The sequence below is a fragment of the Hyperolius riggenbachi genome, chromosome 2 (genome assembly GCF_040937935.1).
Source record: "Hyperolius riggenbachi isolate aHypRig1 chromosome 2, aHypRig1.pri, whole genome shotgun sequence".
In the NCBI taxonomy this organism is placed as follows: Eukaryota; Metazoa; Chordata; class Amphibia; order Anura; family Hyperoliidae; genus Hyperolius; species Hyperolius riggenbachi.
In genome coordinates this window covers 469,539,444-469,557,884 of record NC_090647.1, presented here as the reverse complement: position 1 = coordinate 469,557,884, position 18,441 = coordinate 469,539,444, and the positions used below count along the sequence as shown (strand labels likewise).

General features: G+C 41.3%; 1 protein-coding gene across 3 annotated transcripts in view; it reads left to right on the top strand.

Annotated features, from left to right (window-relative positions):
• The window catches only part of WSCD1 (WSC domain containing 1), a 220,917-nt gene that overhangs the window by 174,741 nt on the left and 27,735 nt on the right, over positions 1-18,441 (top strand). The window lies entirely within an intron of this gene.

Here is an 18,441-nt window from a genome sequence, read left to right as displayed (position 1 = left end):
ATCTGAGAATGCGGGGATTGCTACGCAGCTGCAACATATCTTTCATGTATCCAGGGCCTAAATTACTTTAGGGATTTAAATGTCAGTAGGCCGATCTTGAATAGGACCCTCCATTCTATAGGTAGCCAGTGAAGGGAGTGCAGGACTGGCGTTATGTGGCAGTGACGGGGTTGGTTGGTTAGCAGTCTGGCAGCAGTATTCTGTATCAGCTGTAGTCGGTACAAGACCTTTTTTGGAAGGCCAGTGTAGAGAGCATTGCAGTAGTCCAGTCGGGATGTGATGAAGGCGTGGACTAAGGTTGGCAGATCTTCTGGGGGTATGAGGTGCTTGATTTTTGCAATGTTCTTCAGGTGAAAATAGGATGATTTCACAACAGCAGAGATTTGAGTTCTGAAGTTTAAATCCCTGGGGCTTTTCACCAGGGTGCTAACTGTTAGCACCGCTTTGTGAATCGAGCCCCTAGTGTTTACCAGCTGTACCCTATGACGACCTTTGTTTGATTGCTGGTCTGGGAATTAAAAGCAGCACTGACATATAAAGTATGATAACACAAACTCCCATGTGTCACAGAATGCTACCAGTGGTGTCATATCTTTTACAGCATTAGTTTTTAAGTAGTCTTAAAATATAATGACAGCCTTGTACAAAGCTGACACCATTTGCAGCTCTTTGCCTCACAACCACACTGCATCTACAAGCTATTCTAAACAAGTAAGATCGTATGCACACTGTGATATGTGTTTTTATACCTGTGCTGAGTGAGTATTGAAATACAGAGGTTAATTGCAGAAAGTGGATCAGGTCTTTTGGGCACCGCTACCAGCAGGCGTCCTTATAGATTCCAATGTTAATTATAGACAATCGGGTGGCTGATGGGAGTAGTACGCTAACAGGCTAGTAGGCAACTACATAAAATATAATGGTAGTAGCTGTTCCTAAATGAGTTGCTACTCCTATTGGTAATTTTGGCATCCAAAAGTAATTAGGGTTGGGCACCTTAAGGGGTGGGGGAGGGGAGTGGGGGTAAGGTTGGGCATGGCATTAGGTTGGGGGGGGGGGGGGGTTAAGGATAGGTACCTTGGGGTATTAAGGTTTGTTCCCTCACTTTTGCCAAAATTATTTTCGCTTCAAAAATGCTATAGAAACTGCTAACAAGCACTTTCAATGGCTGAAAGTGCAAATTATGTTTGTAGCTAAGTTCCAACTTTCTTAGAACTGCACTGTAAAGTATAGGTGTGACAAATGCCAGTCCTTAACTTTTACTGAACAAGTCTTGGCTCAGTCATGTAGATACTCATGCCAGGTCTTGGTTGGTGTTAGGATGGACAGATGTCTCTTCTTCCTTCATTCTCAATAAGACATCGGCTAGTCTGAAAACTCTTCTTTTGGCACCAATCCAAACTCATAGTAAAATAGACCTACATCAAGAGACTACGCTTTAAAATAATTATCTTATTACATATATTAGAAGTCTTTCAAATTTTTCAACCCCATGATACTGGGTTGTTGCTTTTTGAAAATAAGTATTTACCTTTCTGGGCAATGGGCATCAACTAGGCAGAGTTCAGCTACAGGCTTACATCTTTATTTATTTATTGTATACCCGTTGCCTGTCCGTCAGGGATCATCCGTGTTCCCCCAGCTTCTTTTTTTCTATGCACTGTAAAGTGGGATGTGCATGATCCCTCAATGTTGTGCCCATGGGGGCAAGTGGGATCTCTACCTCCTCACACTAGTAGAAGGAGTAGACCCGTCACTTAGAAGTATGGCAGAGTACGCTCTAGCTCTGCCCCGCAATGCACGCACCAGTGGAATATGTCAATTCATGCCGCAGTGTTATGCCAGAGAGGATTAAAGTGTTGGAATTAGTCCGACACTCCAATATGAGTAGATGAGTAGCCTTACCACGTGCCGGATTATATCCAGTGGCAGCCATACTGCTCCTTGTTAGACATTTTCCAACATCGGGAGCTGGGGGGAATGGTCCACTGTCCGGCCCTGTCCATATGTCTCTTGCTACAGGTTTCCACTCAAAAGACTACATGTTGCCACATAAGTAGAAGAATACTCGGTTTCCACCCTTTATAAAGAGGTTGCTCCTACTCTTACAACAGTGATGCTATTTTACAGAAGAGGTGGAAAAAGAATTTAATCATTGTAAGAGACAAATGATTTGATTAAGACATCATTTATTTTACAGGTTTGGCAATTTCTGAGATTCTGAAGCTCTTGTTGATAGTGGAGAATATATTTGCTGTTAAATGCAGCATTTGGTAGTATATTAGAAATCAGCCAGCTCTGACAATTGCTTTCAAGTGCCGTGTGCAGAATGCATGGATAGTTATTGAAATGCCTATTTCATTAATGGAACGAGTGAAAAAATATATCTATTTCTCTTGGCGCTTCACGTCACATGAGCTGGAAAAAATGACAACTACAGTATCAGTTTATCAGACCATATTCCAGGAGCACTCCAATAGCGCAATAAAAATCACATCCTTTGCTGAAAGAGGAAACTCATTAGACAATTGCTAGTGTGTTATTATAGGCAGTGAGTGCTAGACTGGGAGGAAAAGAAAAAAAAAGAAAGAAAGAGAAAATCTTCTGTCTGCAGCTTTAGAATGCTTCCCTTTGGAAACGGTAGAGGGAATTGCCACTTGGAATAATACATCTAACACGCAGCACAGCTTTTTCTAAATTAAAAACTAAAGCAAGTCCTCGGCGTCAGCAAGCAGGTTGACAGCTTTTGTTGTTGGGGGAGAAGTTTTTGATGTATGGTAATTGACTGCCTTGACAGTTTTTTACTTGTTTACAGGTCTCACTGGCAACTGCATGTGGCTGTCAAGGTTCGAAAAACAGATGGGAAAAGAAACGTTAACTCGGCAAGCTACTGTTTGCATAATGAAATCTTGCCCTTCAGTGAGGGAAAGAAACTGCTGCCTTCTGATAAATGGTTCAGGAATCTCAACCAAAACAAGAATGCTCAGTACCTATTACTAGCAGAGGATTGATTTTTTTTTAATGGGAAAAAAATGTCATTTTTATGATGTGCATCTAAAAGTGTCAGCAAAACACACATTTTAGGACCTCCAATGTAAAAGTACATGATAGTGTTAGAAACCTGCAATAAGGTTCCTCTGACTCCTGGAGACTGGACTACAGCTACTTCCAATAGAAATAGGGTATGGTGTGGGCAGGGATGCAGCTACAGGTGTAAGTATGGATGAAGCACTCCCTGCAGATGTAATGGGCACCACTGCCCATTACATCTGCAGGGAGTGCTTCATCCATACTTACACCTGTAGCTGCATCCCTGCCCACACCATACCCTATCTCTATTGGAAGTAGCTGTATTTCAGGCTCCAGGAGTCAGAAGAACCTTATTGCAGGTTTCTAACACTATCATGTACTTTTACATTGGAGGTCCTAAAATACCCGAATATTGGATGAGCACCACTGCTCATCCAATATTCGGGTATCCGAACTACCCAGATAATCCAAGAGAGAGAGAGAGAGAGAGAGAGAGAAGAGAGAGAGAAGAGAGAGAGAAGAGAGAGAGAGAGAGAGAGAGAGAGAGAGAGAGAGAGAGAGAGAGAGAGAGAGAAAGATCTCCGAAAGGGGTTTTTGCCATTTGAAGACTTTTGGAAGCAATTTAAGCCATTTTCAGGTCACTTCCGTTTTTCTATCCTGGATATCCGAATCCGGACAGATATCCAGGATATTGGGTTCGTATATCCGAGTTTACTCGGAAACCAAACATTTCGGATTCGGATATCCGATTTGGATCCGGATATCTGGGTATCCGGATCAATTCAGATTTTGAAAAGGGGTATCCGAGCACCCCTGGTAATGGGCCCCAACTTCTTCCAATACAAGGGCCATCTTCCATAGCAGGTGTTGTGGAGGCCACACCTTATACATGGGGGTTGTGGTAGCCACACTTGTTATACAACTTCTAGACGCTTTGGTTGTGCAGGTCATCATGGGGAAAGGGAGGGTGAATGTTGGAGGGAGCGTACAAAATTTAGCTGTGGGGTGTGGGGTGGGAAACATGTTTTGTAGTTATCTCCTTTGATGCTACTCCAAATTTAGAACTGAGACCATGAAGTGGTGGGGATGGGATCCTCCTGGACGGGATTACTCCTTAAATCATGCAGTCTGATCACCAAGTCAACCAATAGGCCCAATTAAAGAACTGTATATGTGTACTGTTATCACATGAACTATACCAGAAGTCTTGTAGTCATGTGATTGAGGAGGCCTGCCTTTAACCCTACTGCTGACCCAGAGCACATTAGATTGATACCATTCAGGATACTGTATGCAGCAAAAAGGCTATATACAGTGGGTTGCAAAAGTATTCGGCCCCCTTGAAGTTTTCCACATTTTGTCATATTACTACCACAAACATGAATCAATTTTACTGGAATTCCACATGAAAGACCAACACAAAGTGGTGTACACATGAGAAGTGGAACGAAAATCATACATGATTCCAAACATTTTTTACAAATAAATAACTGCAAAGTGGTGTGTGCATAATTATTCGGCCCCTTTTGATCTGAGTGCAGTCAGTTGCCTATAGACATTGCCTAGTGAGTGCTAATGACTAAATAGAGTGCATCTGTGTGTAATCTAATGTCAGTACAAATACAGCTGCTCTGTGAGGGCCTCAGAGGTTGTCTAAGAGAATATTTGGAGCAACAACACCGTGAAGTCCAAAGAACACACAAGACAGGTCAGGGATCAAGTTATTGAGAAATTTAAAGCAGGCTTAGGCTACAAAAAGATTTCCAAAGCCTTGAACATCCCACGGAGCACTGTTTAAGCGATCATTCAGAAATGGAAGGAGTATGGCACAACTGTAAACCTACCAAAACAAGGCCATCCACCTAAACTGACAGGCCAAACAAGGAGAGCGCTGATCAGAAATGCAGTCAAGAGGCCCATGGTGACTCTGGACGAGCTGCAGAGATCTACAGCTCAGGTGGGGGACAACTATTAGTCATGCACTGTACAAAGTTGGCCATTATGGAAGAGTGGCAAGAAGAAAGGCATTGTTAACAGAAAGCATAAGAAGTCCCGTTTGCAGTTTGCCACAAGCCATGTGGGGGACACAGCAACCATGTGGAAGAAGGTGCTCTGGGCAGATGAGACCAAAATGGAACTTTTTGGCAAAAATGCAAAACGCTATGTGTGGCGGAAAACTAACACTGCACATCACTTTGAACACACCATCCCCACTTTCAAATATGGTGGTGGCAGCATCATGCTCGGGGGGTGCATCTCTTCAGCAGGGACAGGGAAGCTGGTCAGAGTTGATGGAAGATGGATGGAGCCAAATACAGGGCAAACTTGGAAGAAAACCTCTTGGAGACTGCAAAAGACTTGAGACTGGGGCGGAGGTTCACCTTCCAGCAGGACAATGACCCTAAACATAAAGCCAGGGCAACAATGAAATGGTTTAAAACAAAACATATCTATGTGTTAGAATGGCCCAGTCAAAGTCCAGATCTAAATCCAATCGAGAATCTGTGACAAGATCTGAAAACTGCTGTTCACAAACGCTGTCCATCTAATCTGACTGAGCTGGAGCTGTTTTGAAAAGAAGAATGGACAAGGATTTCAGTCTCTAGATGTGCAAAGCTGGTAGAGACATACCCTAAAAGACTGGCAGCTGTAATTGCAGCAAAAGGTGGTTCTACAAAGTATTGACTCAGGGGGCCAAATAATTACGCACACCCCACTTTGCAGTTATTTATTTGTAAAAAATGTTTGGAATGATGTATGATTTTCGATCCACTTCTCACATGTACACCACTTTGTATTGGTCTTTCACGTGGAATTCCAATACAATTGATGCATGTTTGTGGCAGTAATGTGACAAAATGTAGAAAACTTCAAGGGGGCCGAATACTTTTGCAACCCACTGTATATATATATATATATATATATATATATATATATATATATATATATATATATATATATATATATTTATATATATATATATATATATATATATATATATATATATATATATATATATATATATATATCACCTATGTTACTTGTGCAGCAGGAAACTTAATCAGATGATGAAAGTTAAGGAAAGCATTCGGTTGATGGTGTTGTCAGACATCCACTATGTGGGCTTTAGGGGTAAATGTCCTATGACTGTGCTCTTACTAGACACTGGACATGATTGGTCGTTCTCTGAGGGACACTATTTTTGCTTGGCCAAGAACCTAGTGTGTGTAGCTGGCATACAGTGTCTGAACATTTTATTATGCAGCCAGTAATTTTCATGAGCAAGCAAATGAGCAGAAAAATGGATGATTTGCATTGCAAAGACAATCATTGCATCTGTAAAGAGAATGAGCCTGATATTCAGTAGCTGCAGTATGTGGTGGTGATGTCCTGCTATTCACAAAAAAAGAAAAGTCCTCAAGCAAACATGTACTGTCATCTTGCGGATTTACTATTTGTTTAACAACCATTGCTGCAGGTTAATGTGCCCTTGATGATGCCTGAAGTGCTCACCAGCTGATATCAGCTGATGATGCTTAACAAGCATTGAATCTGTATGGAACAATGGGTACGTTCTGCACAAAATCTCAAACAAGCTCCACTGGCCCGGACTAAACCAAAGATTTTGCAATCAGGTCTGATATATTTGCCTGAGAAAAGCAGCTTATCATAGTTAGCAGAACAGGGGATTCCCTTTCAGAAATTCAATTTACACTATGTCCACGATTAGCATTATTTCAACACATCCATGTTTGGTTTACAGGCAGTTTGGCCAAAACCAAAAATAAGCATCTAAAATAAACCAGAATCAACACTTATGGCTGCCTCATTCACAGCTAAGCCCCTGATTGGCCATGATGTCCTAATTGCTTTTTTTCCCACATCTTAAAGGACAGGTATCAAAGTTAACTAAAATTCTAAATGCCACATATATTTCCTGTAATTACTAGCAAATAGCAATAAAAAGGTTTTTTTTTATCACGTGTTATGTGAAGAAAGTATGACATTTACAGAGAACAGTTTTAACTGTGAGCATTACAATGGAGGACTGTGTCCAGCACATCCAATTTACAGAAACAATCTTCACTGGCTGTAATACTGTGACTGGAACCTGTCCAGAATGATAGAAAGCAGAAATATAGCTTCACATGTGTGTAAATCACATCAGCTGCAGGGAGCTGTGAATTTCTGTCCCGAGCCTGACTCAGGATTACCGCTAAGGAGGTTAAAGCCAGACATACTTGCTTGTCTTGTTAAATGCACACATACAATTTATTATTTTTGCAGAGCTGTGAAATGTAACTGCATACAGCACAGCTGGGTCTGGATTTTTAGTGCAAGGCATGGACTGGTTTTGCTCTATGGTAGGACTGTAGCTGTTTAGCACACAAGCTAACTTAAGCAGGTGCTTAAGGCCAACTGATTCTAGCCAACAAAAAATATATCCAGATGACCAGCAGGGAAAGGCCAAAGCTGCTATCTTGACTAGGGCCCCATTTCACCTTTATCCATACCATTAGCCCCTATAGGTAGCCAGATGTGTCCCCCATTTGCCCCTATAGATAGTCAGATGTGTCCCCATCAGCCCCTATAGATAGTCAGATGTGACCCCATCAGCCCCTATAGATAGCCAGATGTGTACCCCATTAGCCCCTATAGATAGCCAGATGTGTCCCCCATTAGCCCCTTATAGATAGTCAGATGTGTCCCCCATTAGCTCCTATAGATAGTCAGATGTACCCTCCAATCAGCAACTATGTGGCCAGTATAGTAAGTTCCCTCCCTCCAAACTGCGAGCGAAGCAAAGACTCACCGGGACTAAAATGCCAGTGATGACCGCTTCTCTCCCCTGCAGCGCGCCCAGTGTCATCTTTTAGGTAACAGCAGCGTTTCCTTACTATGACGCATCTGCACGTACTGTTGTTGGCGCGTCATAGTAAGTAGATGCCGCTGTTACCTAGGAGACGATGCTGGGTGTGCTGCAGGGGAGAAAACTGGTCAGCGCCGGCATGCATATGGGCCCTGGAGTCCTTCTTTAGCTATGCACGCATTCTGTGACCAGCATTCTCTGTGCTTTCTGTGCATGGCTATGCTGTGTACGACTTTACGTTAATGTAAGAGAGAAAAAGCAGTAAGAAGGAAAATATTTTGAGATAATGATGTGCACGAATTCTCCTATTTACTTACTGATTATTAGAAATGGAGAGCCTCAATGAAGGTATTAAATTCCAACCAGCTGTGGAAATGCTTCAGGTACCATGACTTTTCTGTCCTGTTTTTCAAGTAAACCAACAAATCTGTAAAGTCTAATTGAAATCTCAAGACTGTCAGCAGAGATGAGAGACTGATCCCGTCTATCCCTGGTGGATCAGCCTGATGTATGTGTCAGTGGGATTTCTGTAGTGCCCATTTGATCACAACACTTTAGTGTACAGAGGTAAAAATAACTGGTGCAGATGCTTATGAATTATAATCATCTTAATGTAGGCAGGGTAAACAGTCATGCTGGCTTAAATATGTCCTCCCCAGGACAGTTCTCAATCCTCTCTTCAAAAGCCATCAATATCCATCCGGCATATAGCTCAGACTGTGACTTAGGAGATCATCTGACCATTTTCACGCATTCATTTATTCTGCGGTGTGACAATTTCAAAATATCATTGCACTCAAATGGAGACGTGACATTTTATGTACTTGCAGCGTCATATATGCAGATATATTATGCATACTAGCATTGTTTTTTTTTAATCCTGTGTCTGTTTGCATTTTACATAGCCTTGTAACTGTATTATTTACATTATAGCAGCATATCCCACTGCCCTTAATAAAAAATACTGCACTATTCATAATAGCCTTTACACCTGATATAGCATAGTTGTGACCCCCCCCCCACACACACACACACACCCGCCTGCGCAGTACAGCCACACATGGAGACAGTGGATGTAGAAACCTAGGGTTTTATTGAAAAAAAAAATTATATATATATATATATATATATATATATATATATATATATATATATATATATATATATATATATATATATACTATATATATATATAACATGTGTGTGTGTATATCACATTTTTAGGGCACACATGTACATGATTCTTTTCTTTATGGAGCATCTGGGAGATGAGAAGACAGTTTTGTCCTAAATTATAGTCTAATGTTGAGTCAGATCTCACTGCTATAAGCCGTGGAATCATAAGGTAAAGTAGAACTACAGGTTAACATGTCCCCTCTGTTCCAACAGATTAGCCACAATATCACAAGTTCCAGGACCAAACACGGTTCATTCTTTTTTCCCCCCAAAACATTTACTTTATTTTTTAACTGGGAAGCTTAAAAGTTTGCCCCACTGAGCTGTGTTCAGCTGCCCATGCTGTTTTTCTTTGTATAGGATTGCAGGAGATTAATACTATGGAAATTCTATGCACAAAGTAACCCAATTAAAAGCTGTTAATTTAGGAAAACAACAGTGAATTTCCGCCTTCGAATTGCAAACATTTGGCGTGTTCGAACTGCACCCTATACATCATCATGGAGCCAAACTTTGACCCCTTACCTCACAGTCAGCAGACACATGGCAGCCAATCAACTAGCACCCCCTCCTGGACCCCCTACCCCTATATTAAAAAAGCAGTTGCAGTGGCCATATTGGATTCATTCTCTGCTGGCTGCTGTTAGTGAGAGCAGGGTTAGACTTGCTGCAGATAGGTAGGGAAAGCATTAGCTAGGCCTGTTTTCTTGTTCCTCACTGACTACTTGCTGAAAGCACCCCAAATAGCCCTTTTGAGGGCTAGTATATCAGTCTCCTGTTTTTTATTTTGTGTTTGTCACTCAATAGCCCACTGACACCCATAGCTGGGCACACTACTGCTGTTGTGGCCACAGTACCACTCCAGTGTTTTTTTTTACACTGTATTCCGATAGAACTATTGTATTTCTCTGTGTGTGACACTCCAACCCACTGATACCCATAGCTGTGCACACTACTGCTGTTGTGGCCACATTAAGCTGCAGGCACAGTTACACTCCAGTGCATTATTTGTGGAATGTACTGTGATTTCTGCCCTTTAGGGGTTAAAACCCATCTCTGCGTCAACTCCGTAATTTTTAGTGGGACTTTTGGCATGAATCCCCCTCTAGCATGCCACAGTCCAGGTGTTAGACCCCTTGAAACATCACTTTTGTGGACAGAAACAGTCCCTGTAGGTTTTAAAATTCGTCTGCCCATTGAAGTCTATGGCAGTTCGTTGGGTTTGCCTATTCGCAAACATTTGCGGAAGTTCGCTGTTTGTGAACCCAAAAATTGTCATTCACCACATCTCTAGTCATGACTAGCTCTATTAACAAAAAAAATGAACACTCAGTTTTCCAAGTCTGTGTTGTATTTAACATTAATCTCAAAGAAAATGTAGATGGTTTTATATCGACGAATGACCTGTGTCATAGCTTTTGTTATCTACCTCAAATAATTACTTAACCCCTTAAAAGTCAGATGACCTGCATTTCTCTTTTTGTCCTATTTTATAATAATTATTTACAATCACTGCAAGGCAAGAAATGTTGGCCACAGCAACGTCTGTTTATTCTACATTTCATTTCCTCTTGCTGGAATCAAATTAAATGTTCCTTCACTTTCTTGTACCTTGAGCCCCTTCACATTTTCTTTTGTCATTTTCAGGAGAAAATGAATGTAAATGTGAAGCAAAGTGATTGGAAACATTTTGTATTCCTCTCACAGAGCAATTTTTTGGGGGCAATTTAGATTAAGTGATATTTTGCCTGTTTCACTTTACTAGTCACTTACTTGAATGAATCGCAAGTGCTTACTGGCTCCAGACAGTTGATTTGGGGATATTTAAACAGCAAAATAGGTTTCAGAGCTGTTACATGATAAAGATTATATACAAGTGGTACATGAACCCCATGGGGGATTTTTACCAGGTTAAGAAGTTTGTTATGTAAAGCAATACATTGTAAGTATTGTTAACTGTTTAAAGATAGAGAGGTTGTGCTAAGTTTGTAAAATATGCATAACTTAAGTATATTGTACATATATGTACATAAAATGATACTTGAGATGTAGCGATTATATGGAGCTTTTATATAGTGGAAGTTAATGATGATCATTATTTGCATAGCATCACTGTTTTGTGTGGCACTTTATAGAGTACTATGCAGATAAGTGTGTATTTATAGCCTGTGCTCACAAGGCGTTCATTGGTGTTGGTACCTGTTGAATAAAGAAAGACAGCTGCTCAACTCAATGTGCTGCTCACCTGTTATGTAATATGCCTCTGTGTAGCATATCTGCTGGAGTTTCTGCTCACCATTCACAAGTGAAAATACATAACTACTGTGCATCAATAGCTATGCATTTAAATGTCCATCAGAAAAAAAAACCAAGTCAAAATCATGCATTTAAACCAGTATTACTCAGTCACTTGATTCAATACAGATCAAAAGCGTTCATTAACCCTCCTGGCGGTCAATTAAAACTGCCAGGGGGCAGCGCAGCACTATTTAAAAAAAAAAATTCTAATTAAGTAGCTAGCCTAGTGCTAGCTACATGACAACCGCTGTGCAGCGGCATCCCCCCACCCTCTTCGATCGCCTCCGGCGATCAAGCCCGTCTGGAAATCCCATTCTGAACGGGATTTCCATTAGGGCTTCCCCCGTCGCCATGGCGATGGGTGGGATGACGTCACCAACGTCATCGACGTCCCAACGTCAAAGGGAGTCCCGATCCACCCCCCAGCGCTGCCTGGCACTGATTGGCCAGGCAGCGCATGGGGTCTGGGGGGGGGGGGTGGCGCGGCACGGCGGGTAGCGGCAAATCGGTGCAGAGCGGCGGCGATCGGGCAGTACACGCAGCTAGCAAAGTGCTAGCTGCGTGTACAAAAAAAAATATGCAAATTGGCCCAGCAGGGCCTGAGAAATCCCCCTGCATGGCATAGCTCGAGCTCAGCTCGGGCTTACCGCCAGGAAGGTTAAGGCTACCCGAGGTGACATGTGACATGATGAGATAGGCATGTTTATGTACAGTGCCTAGCACACAAGATTACAGAGTGACCCTAACTGATAAGAAATTAAAGCCATAAAACATTTTCCTAGCAAAAAATGGCTCCTGAGAGCAGGAAAGAGATAAAAAGGATCAACAGTTCATAGATTTTTAGCTCTGGCATACTTCAATGAATGTGTCATTGAGCAAAAACAAGAAAACAGTAAAAACTTAAAAGTAGATTTAAATATAAATATAAAATAAAACTGTGGAATATTTTAAAAAGTCATTTTAGGTGAAGGAGGATAGATACAATTGTTTATTTCATTAGTTTATTGTCACCTCTGGTGTCCTTTAACTAGTGGCCTCAAAAAAATCTTCCACAAGAGTGCTCTAACATTTAAATAAAAGCTTCTCCCTGCAAGCTCAACAAAGTAAAAAATAAACCACATGCTTTTGATCATCATGTGATGGAGAATTCATCTAATTGTTGTTGCTTTTAGCAACAATAGGGGTGTGGTTATCTCTACAACAGATATTCGACAATGAAATAACTTGATTTAGTAGTGTGGGGAAAGGTTTGAACCTTTGTGATTTTTTTTTTCATTTCTGTGTTCTTGTTAGAGGTTTTTTTTCTGTTTGTTTGTTTTTGCTTTTGCCCATATCATTGTTAACAAGACACAAGGCAATTTTCTTTGTTGGGGACAGCAATAAAGAGCTATCACAGGCTTTACTCTTTTAAAAATTGAAGAGGAACCTGGGACTTGCTATCTTTATTCTCCTTTTAGTACCAGTTGTCTGGCTGTCATGCTGATGTTTTGGTTTCCATAGGGACAAGATACTTATTTTGGGTAAGTTTGTTATGAAGTATTATAATCAAGAAGTCAGCACAACAGCTGTACAAGTAGCATTTTTTTAAAGATATCATCTAGCGAGATGATGAAAATCAACTTATTCTACAGAAATTATCCTCGAGGAAAGTGTATGGAGGAGCGTGTGATTCATATATAAGTCTCATAATTGTTCGTTATCATGTGATCATCATGTTGCCCTTCTGCATCCTGTGTCGGAAACAAACATAAGACATGGTCTCTTGATTTTACTAGTCATTTGGAGACTTACAAATCAATTACATGATTAACCACTTCAGCCTGCAGTGTTGTTCACCTTATGCATCTGAGCAACTTTCACCTCCCATTCATTCACCAATAACTTTATCACTAATTATCACACTTAATTGATCTATCTCTTGTTTTTTCCGCCACTAATTAGGCTTTTTTTGGGTTGTACATTTTGCTAAGAATAATTTTTTTCTAAATCCATTTTAACAGGAAGATTAAAGAGAATCTGTAACGTCAAAACGTCCCCTGGGGGGTACTCACCTCGGGTGGGGGAAGCCTCAGGATCCTAATAAGGCTTCCCACGCCGTCCTTTGTCCCTCAGGGGTCTCGCTGCAGCCCTCCGTACAGCGGTGACGTCAATATTTACCTTCCCGGCTCCTGCGCAGGCGCTCTGACGGCTGTCGGCTCCGAAGTAGGCGGGTCTGCTCTACTGAGCAGGCGCAAGTCTCCGCCGCCTGCGCAGTAGAGCGGACCCGGCTGAGATCGGGTATTTCCGTCTACTTTGGAGCTGAAAGCAGCCACAGCGCCCCCGCTGGAGCCTGCAAAGGTAAATATTGAATTGACAGTCGGGTCTGTCGGCGGCTGTTCGGAGGGCTGCAGTGAGATCCCCGTGGGACAGAGGACAGCGTGGGAAGCCTCATTAGGATCCTGAGGCTTCCCCCACCCGAGATGAGTACCCCCCTGGGGATATTTTTGATGTTACAGTGTCTCTTTAAGAAAGAAATGGAAAAAAATCATTATTTCTCAGTTTTTGGCCATTATAGTTTGAAATTAATACATGCTACCGTAATGAAAACCCATGTATTTTATTTGCCCATTTGTCCCGCTTATTACACCATTTAAATGATGTCCCTATCACAATGTATGGCGCTGATATTTTTTTTAGAAATAAAGGTGCATTTTTTTCAATTTACGCCCATCACTATTTACATGCTTATAATTTAAAAAAATATATAATAATATACTCTCTCAGACCCTTAGTTAACTATTTATGTTGTTGTTTTTTTTATTGTATTTTTTTTTATTAAAAAATGTATTTGGGTAATTTTTGGTGTGGGAGGTAAACAGCTAATTTTACATGTAATGTAATGTAATTATTTAATAAAAAAATGTATGTGGGTGCAGTTTACTATGTGGCCACAAGATGGCCACAGTCAAAAAAGTCCTGGAAGCGAACGATCACGCTTCCAGGAACTAGAAAGAGGATGGGAAACTTTTTTTTTTTGCAGAAAGACCGCGGGCTCTGATAAGAGACCGTCGGTTTTTCTGCGGAGGACTTAGATCGATGAATGGGAACTATATTCCCATTTACTGATCGGGGGGCTAATTGCAGGCAGTGGGAGGGCACTCGATAAATCCATCCGTATAGACTTAAGTGGTTAAAGTAATCATACACTTCCCAATAAATTCTTATGAAGAATTTCTGTAGAATAAAGTGATCATCTTTCTAGTCAACAATTATTACCTTCTACATTGCACTTAGGTTTCCTTCAGGTCTCTTTTATTCCTCCCCATAGTCCTTACATTAAGATGGTATGGGTGCAGTAGAAATAATAGATGGTTTTCCAAAATGCTCTGGGAGGAGAATTTAGCATAACTTAACAGCCTAGGCAGAGATATCACTTAAAGAGACAATGAAGCGAAAAAACAAATTTATGATATAATGAATTGGTTGCATAGTACAGATAATTACTAGAGCATTTGTAGCAAAGAAAATATTCTCAGATTTTTGTTTTCAGTCATTTAGTTTTTTTTATAACATTGCATCATTCTCTAATATTTGCAGTTCACACACTACACTCCACATTCTAAATGATTTTACAGAGCAGGCTAGTGAACTTTTGAACCCTTCTCTGCAGGAAAAAAACAAAACAATACAGTGCTAGACACTTGAGATAATAAGCGTCAGAAGACAGAGCTCTCTGCGACTTTGAAAGGCGTGGATCTCAATGGCTTTTTTGCATAGATAACAACTGGAGTTTCTTAACTCTTCCTGTACTGGAAGCAATATTAGACTTATGTCTCTGCTCCTAATGTTTTATTTCTTAGCTGCACTACACATACAAATCATTATATCATAATTTTTATTTTTACTTCAGTGCCTCTTTAAAGTAAAGCAGAGACTATGAAATAGTAATAAACAATACTTACCTGGGGCTTCCTCCAGCTCCAAAACTTATGTGAGTCCTCCCACAGTCAGCCCCGGTAATAGGCTCAGTCGTGTCAGTCCGGGTCTACTGCGCATGTGCAGGAGGTCCGCGCATGTGCAGAAGACCCAGACTGGACCCGACTGAGCCTATTGCCGGTGGTGTTTGCAGCTGAATGGCAGACCGCAGGAGGATGGCATGGGACTCACACATGTTCTTGGGGCTGAAGGAAGCCCCAGGTAAGTATTGTTTCTTACTATTTCTATTCTCTGGTACAACTTAAAGGCAGGATTATATAATAGTTTGCAGCAATATAGAAATATAGGCGTTGTTTCTGATGCTGAAACCAGAAAAATGTACTACATTCACTGTATGTCACGAGAGTTCCTGCAACCTTAGAGAGGTTATCAAATCAAATAAGAAAAATATCAATATGTACCTTTTGCGTTCCCGATCTTTGCTGTTACATGACTGCTGCAATTTTTTTTACCCTTCCTGCACAGTAGTACAGCATTTTCTACCAATGTGCCTAATGTATGGGGCATAGCCAAAACTACCAGGCTAAAAAGAGAGCTTATTCAGAGTGGAAATTCAATTTCAGAGAGAACACACAAATGTCATGTAGATAGTATTGAGCCAAAACATGCCCATGTGAACATTTTGTTTCTCCATACAGTAGTTCAATTTACTTTCTAAAAGTACGTTGTTGCAGGCTGTGCTCGGCACAGGAAGCGGATTCTAATGTGAAAGAAAGGTTCCACTGCCCCAACAAATGCATCTGTTTGATGCGTTGTGGTAAATGGAACACAGAGTCCACCAGACTGCAACTTACTGTATTTTTACGGAAAAGCCTGGTTACAAAAGACCAAGAGTTATCCTCAGCAACAGGGAAGATTTTAATTGGTTCATGGTGGACCCATGGAAATTCTCCCTGTTGCTATGGAGAATTGATCTATTGTAGTCCTATGGAGAGCTCCATGCTCTTGCCAGCCTTTAGTCTGTTTACTGGCTTCAGGTGGAATGAATCCGAAGGGTCAGCAGCTGCATAATCGGGGGATTGTGATTGATTCAGATAAATGGCTGGACAAGCATAGCGGATGCTGCTCCACCTCTCATCCACTCTGAGTGGCAACCAAGCTTAAATACTCTATTGCATCTACTGTTTTCTATTTTAGAATGATAGAATATGTAATTATAATAATACTTTAACTGATAATTCAATAGGGATGCTCATTTGGATTCCACAGAATTTTCACACTTCCTAATGGAAATGGGCTTTCCGCAGTGGTAATTGGATATTGGTCTCGAAAATTGGAATTTGGTGGATATAGAGCATTACCACAACTCAGAAATTTTAGCCCAATCACAGAGCTCGAAAGCAATGGCCCCATCACAGGCTGCAGAATTTTTCTCTAGAAATCGGACCAACCACAAGACTTGGTAAAACTTGATAGTATCGGAGTCTTGTGATTAGTCTTAAATGTCTGTGGTATCCCAATCTCCATGGTAAACTACATCATTCTTTGATTGGTCCAGTAATAGTGAACATTTCTGAATTTCAAATGCCGTGTTGTCCTAAATTCATAAATGTTAGGCCAATCACAGGATTCATAAATACTCGGCAGTATTGGACAATCCGAGAATGGGGAATGTGGAAGAAAATGCTGCAGCCTGTGATTGGTCCAATGCTTCAGACTCTGAAGTATTTGGCCAATCAGAGACTTTGGTAGTGTATCAAGGATGTCTGAATAATAGTGGACATCCACAAAAAATAACGTATTCTACAAAACAACCTTTTTCTCTTAATTACACAACTTTATGACAAAAAATGACAAAAAATCCTTTCAACGGTAATCAGTATTGGAAATTAGGATTTCTACGGAAATTCATGAAATCAGTAATCCACATTTTCGGTAATCGGGATTTCCGACCATCCCTATAATTCAAGGCTGAGACAGGATAAAACATGTCTAGTGCGTCTTATTTTATGAATCATTTCCGCACTCCTTACTTTGAGAGGAAATGAAGGGATAAGCAGGACATTCTATAGAAAGACAGAATGAGACACCTCTACGTATTAATCTTCAGCAAAGAAAAATCTGCTTATTAGCAGCTCAATGTGAGAACATGGAAAATCTACCTGTGGGACAGCTTCATCTTCTCTCTCTGCAAGATGTCTCACCAAGTGTTGGCACTTGTTGGCATCTTCTTTTCACAGAGCTATCCTTTGGGGTTTCAGTCTTAACAGCAATTTTATTTTTAACTCTCAATATTGACTTATGTAAATTCTGCACAATAGAGATGAAATATGCATTTTTTTTTTGCGTTATCACTTTCTGTCTGGGAGTTTCTAGTCCTGGCTCCCATGAATTGGTAATGTACCCATGTGGCTTACAGATTACAATCAATTACAGATGGTCCTGTTCTTAACTTGTTATGTGTATAAAGCATACCTGTCAACTGAATCCGATTCTTCCATAATAACCTCTCCAGCTCCGTGGGCAAGACCAAACAGCTGTCAAAAGACATTTGGGGCAAGCTTAGCTATAGTCTGTTTTGCTTCTACATCTAACCTGTTTTGGAGTGCAGAGAGCGAGGGTTGTGCGACACATACATTTGATAAAGGGCCCATTGAAAAGGGCGCAGGAAATAAGTAAATTTACCAGGGGTGTAACTAGAAATCACCGAGCCGCCCTGCAAAAAAAAAAAAATCACAGGGGCCTGCTTAGGGCAGTTTGGGGGGGCAGGAGGGGTCGCAACACGAGGGGAATGTGTGGCCGCACATCGGTGGGGAGGAGTGACAGTCCCCCCCCCTCTCTCTCCATCTCGGGCTGTCCGCTCAGCGCGCTCCCTTCCTGCAATTATCAGTGGCAGCGGGCGGAGGACACATACTTCCATCCATCGCGGAGGTCCATCTCTAAGTGCCTTACGCTACTTCCTATTTAAACAGGAAGTAGCACCAGACACTTAGAGATCGGAACCTCCGGCATGTGTAGCGCATGGAGGTATGTGTTTCTGCCGCCGAGCGTGCTGAGCAGAGAGCCCTAGGTGAGGGAGGGGGGGCACTGTCCCCCCTCCCTGCCAATGTGCGGCCATGCATTCCCCTCATGTTGCGACCCCTCCTGCCCCC